Source organism: Eumetopias jubatus, unplaced genomic scaffold (assembly GCF_037043125.1).
Source record: "Eumetopias jubatus isolate StellerSeaLion01/CBP00866 unplaced genomic scaffold, mEumJub1_p1.0 scaffold_11, whole genome shotgun sequence".
Classification (NCBI taxonomy): domain Eukaryota; kingdom Metazoa; phylum Chordata; class Mammalia; order Carnivora; family Otariidae; genus Eumetopias; species Eumetopias jubatus.
The window spans coordinates 70,418,203-70,423,438 of NW_028274817.1; positions in this window are offsets into that span (position 1 = coordinate 70,418,203).

Here is a 5,236-nt window from a genome sequence, read left to right on the forward strand (position 1 = left end):
TGATTATCCCAGCTTATGTGCACAGCAGGAGTCAATCTCCTGTAAGTGGGGGTGGTGATTGGGGAGGGGAGGCTGAGTGTGTTGAGCTGTGTGTGCACATGTCTGTGAGCCTTGAATATTTCTTGATGGAGAGGAAGGTAACAAAGGATTCTTGGCTTGGGGACAGGTTCTCCTGGAAGGATGTTGCATGTGGAGGGAATAGACAATTGACATCTGTATCACTCCCACCTAGAGTAAACCTTCCCACCTAGTTTTTGACTCTCCCCAATCCCTGAAACTAAGTCCATGTTAGAGTCTCTAAGCAGCTTCCCTTGCCTCATATGACCACTCATGGAATTAGAGATATTTCTGTCCTACAGCTGCCAGGACCCCCACAATGGCAACAACAAAAATAATCTTCCTTTCTTGGCTGTCCTTCTCACAGGGCCCAGGTCCAGACTTTGTGGACATAAAGAATGTAGAGACAGAACCTCCAAACTCTGGGGATACAGGACCCTACCCTGCCTCCAACCCCTCATAGAGCTGGCTGGTCTTTAGTATCTATCCATAGATGCCTGCCCTCAACCTGCCACAACAGGGTGTCCATTCCTCAGAGCATGGCCATGACTATGGCTCAGAGGGCTGGGCGTTCCCTACCTCCTGCTCCCTACTGTGACTGCTGGGCAGCTGTCCTGTATTCCTTCTGTACAGCTAACTCTGTTAGCCTTTGCCATTCCTTGCCAATATACACCCCAGGAGCTTGTCTTTTAGTTGCTATTACTCTGCTCTTCTCAGGGATTTTCAGATAGAGCTAGAAGCCCAGACTCTGCAGGGACCATAGTGGGACTGAATCTAAGGCTGGATATACAGGAAAGAGTTATGTACTTGCCAAGGCTGGTGTCTGTGGGGAAGGCAAGACTTCAGAATCAATGTACTTTTGGACTAGGCTTCAGCCCATTTTTGTCTTCAGACCCACACTTAAAGTGTATCCCCTCTTTCAGTTCAGATCCATGGTCCTCTCAGCAGGAAGAAAATAGATCTGGTAGGTCTTTAATTCATTACTATGATTGAACTTAAATCATTATCTCTCTTCTAGGAGTATGTGCCTTTCTTGGCTGAGGGATAATTTACAAACAGCAAAAGGCACAAACCTTTAATTGCACAGTTTGATGAATTTTTATCTACTGTGGTAGGCTGAATAATGGGCCCCAAACATATAGGGTCCTAATCCCTAGAACCTATGAATGTTACCTTATATGGCAAAAGGAACTTTGCAGAAATGATTAAATTAAGGCTCTTGAGATGGGGAGATTATTCTGAATCATCTGGGTGGGCCCTAAATAACCACTAGTCTATAAACAAGAGGAAAAAAAGGGAGATAGAAGGAGATTTGACTGTAGAAACAAAGCAATATGAGAACTGAAGCAAGATGCTATGTCACTGGCTCTGAAGATGGAGGAAGGGGCCACAATCAAGGAATGCAGCTCTGGATGCTGGGAAGAATGAGTGCATGGATTCCTCCTCCACCCCCCCACCCACCCATAGTCACTTATGGTCACAAGGTGGCTGTTGCAGTTCAGGTGCAGCCTGGTTGACACCTGAATTTTGGTAAAACTGATTTTGGACTTCTGACCTCCAGAACTATAAGAGAATAAGTCTGCTGTTTTAAGTCACCAAGTCTGTGGTAATTGTTTTACAGCAGCAAGAGGAAACTAATATACCTGTGTGTACTCACATGTAACCACTACTTAGATCAAGATATAAAACATTTCCATCTTTCCCCCAAATTCCCTTATGTCCCTTTCCAGCTTGTAGTCCCCAAAGAGAATTATCACCATAGTTTCATTTTGAGAAAGGGTATTTGCATTTTCTAGTGATTTATTCCTGGACTGCAAGAGTGGTTCAATATTTGCAAATGAATCAATGTGATACACCACATTAATAAAAGAAAGGGTAAGAACCAGATGATTCTTTCAATAGATGCAGAAAAAGCAGCTGACAAAGCACAACATCCATTCATGATAAAAACCCTCAATACAGCAGGGCTAGAGGGAACATACTTCAACATAATAAAGGCCATCTATGAAAAATCCCCAGCTAATATCTTCAATGGGGAAAACCTGAGAGCTTTTCCCCTATGGTCAGGGACAAGAGAGAGATGTCCACTCTCACCATTGTTATTTAATATAGTACAGGAAGCCCTAGCCACAGTAATCAGACAACATACAAATAAATAAATAAATAAAAGGCTTACAAACAGGCAAGGAAGATGTCAAACTTTCACTATTTGCAGATGACAAGATACTCTATATAGAAAACCCAAAAGACTCCACCAAAAAATTGCTAGAACTGATACACAAATTCAGTAAAGTTACAGGATACAAAATCAATGTACAGAAATCTGTTGCATTTCTATATACCAATCATGAAGCAACGAAAGAGAAGGCAAGGAATCAATTCCATATATACAGTTGCAGTCAAAACAATGGGGTATCTAGGAATGAGCCTAACTAAAGAGGTAAAAGACCTGTACTCTAGAAAACTATAAAACCCTGATGAAAGAAATTGAAGATGACACAAAGAAATGGCAAAACGTTCCATGCTCATGGATTAGAAGAACAAATACTGTGAAAAATCTATATTGCCCTAAGCAATCTGCACATTTAATGCAATCCCTATCAAAATACCAACACGATTTTTCACAGAGCTGGAACAAACAATCCTAAAATTTGCATGAAAGACCTGAAGAGCAAAAGCAATCTTGAAAAGGAAAAGCAAAGCTGGAGGCATCACAAGTCTGGAATTCAAGATATATTACAAAGCTACAGTGATCAGGACAGTATGGTATTGGCACAAAAATGGACATATAAGTCAATGGAACAGAATAGAAAACCCAGACATGAACCCATAACTATATGGTCGACTAATCTTTGACAAAGCCGGAAAGAATATCCAATGGGCAAAAGACAGTCTCTTCAACAAATAGTGTTGGGGAAACTGGACAGCAACATGCAAAAGAATGTAACTGGATCACTTTCTTACACCATACACAAAAATAAGTTCAAAATGGATGAATGACCTAAATATGAGACCTGAAACCATAAAAATCCTAGGGAAGAACACAGCAGCAACCTCTTTGACATCGGCCATAGCAACATCTTACTAGGTATGTCTCCTGAGGCAAGGGAGACAAAAGGAAAAATAAACTATTAGGACTTCATAAAAATAAAAAGCTTCTGCACAGTGAAGGAAACAATCAACAAAAATAAAAGGCAACCTGTGGAATGGGAGAAGATATTTGCAAATGACATATCTGATAAGGGGTAGTATCCAAAATCTATAACAAACTTATCAAACTCAACACCCCAAAACCAAATAACCTGATTTTAAAAATGGGCAGAAGACATGAATAGATATTTTTCTAAAGAAGACATCCAGACAGCCAACAGACATATGAAAAGATGCTCAACATCACTCATTATCAGGGAAATCAAAACTACCATGAGATATCACCTCACTCCAGTCAGAATGGCTAAAATTAACAACACAGGAAACAACAGGTATTGGCGAGGATGTGGAGAAAGGGGATCCCTCTTAAACTGTTGGTGGGAATGCAAACTGGTGCAGCCACTCTGGAAAACAGTATGGAAGTTCCTCAGAAAGTGAAAAATAGAACTACCCTATGATCCAGCAATCATACTCCTAGGTATTTACCCAAAGGATACAAAAATACTGATTTGAAGGGATACATGCATCCCGATGTTTGTAGCAGCATTATCAACAATAACCAAATTATGGAAAGAGCCCAAATGTCCATTGACCGATAAATGGATAAAGAAGTGGTGGTATATATATATACACAATGGAATATTACTCAGCCATAGTAAAGAATGAAATCCTGCCATTTGCAACAATGTGGATGGAGCTAGAGAGTATTATGCTAAGCAGAATAAGTCAGCTGGAGAAAGACAAATACCATATGATTTCATTCATGTGTGGAATTTAAGAAACAAAACAAACAAACATAGGAGGGAAAAAGAGAGGCACACCAAGAAACAGACTCTTAACTATAGAGAACAAACTGATGGTTACCAGAGGGGAGGTGGGTTGGGGGACGGGTTAAATAGGTGATGGGGATTAAGGAGGGTACTTAGAGTGATGAGCGCCCTGTGTTATATGGAAATGTTGAATCACTAAATTGTACACCTGAAACTAATATTACACTGTATGTTAACTAACTGGAATTTAAATAAAAACTTGGGGAAAAAAGGATATTTGAATTTTCTGAGAAAGCAAGAATAAGAAGGCAAAGGAATGCATCTCTAATTATGGAGCTTCTGGCCTCTATGATATATTGAAGGGAGAAGTATTTTCAGGTCCTTACCCACCTCACTTGCACATCCCAGTGATTTTTCCCAGCCAGGCCTTCCAGATGATCAGATCTCTAAGTGAGGAAAGGATGGGTTATTCAGTAAGGGGTTGTAGCAGACAGAATTGTTTGTCAACTCACCAGGTACCTCCCCCTTCCTTCTTACGGGCAGAATCTCCATTTCCTAAGCCGGTCATGGCCATTTCATCCCTCTTGCCCGTGATTGGTTTAGTTATAGGTATGATGAAATTCTGGCCACTGAGATGTGAAAGGAAGTGTGCTAGGGAGATTCTGGGAAAGGTTTCCTGAATAATAACAGTAAACCCATAGGAAGAGAAGCCTTCTTCTCCTACCATCGAATGTTGGTCATGTTTGGATGCAATGCCTAAAGTGCATGCGCCATCTTGTGACCCTAAGAGTTGCTAAACCAACATGCTGAGGGTTGCAGATCAGAAAGATGGAGTCAGGGGATGCCTGGGGGGCTCAGTCGGTTAAGCATCTGCCTTCAACTCAGGTCATGATCCCAGGGTCCTGGGATCGAGTCCCACATCGGGCTCCTAGCGCAGCGGGGCGTCTGCTTCTCTCTCTACCTGCTCTGCCTGCTCTGCCTGCCGCTCCCCCTGCTTGTGCTCTCTCTCTGACAAATGAATAAATGAAATCTTTTTTTTAAAGATTTGATTTATTTATTTGACAGAGAGAGACAGCGAGAGATGGAACACAAGCAGGGGGAGTGGGAGAGGGAGAAGCAGGCTTCCCGCTGAGCAGGGAGCCCGATGCAGGGCTCAATCCCAGGACCCTGGGATCATGACCTGAGCCGAAGGCAGACGCTTAACGACTGAGCCACCCAGGCGCCCCGAATAAATGAAATCTTAAAAAAAAAAAAAAGAA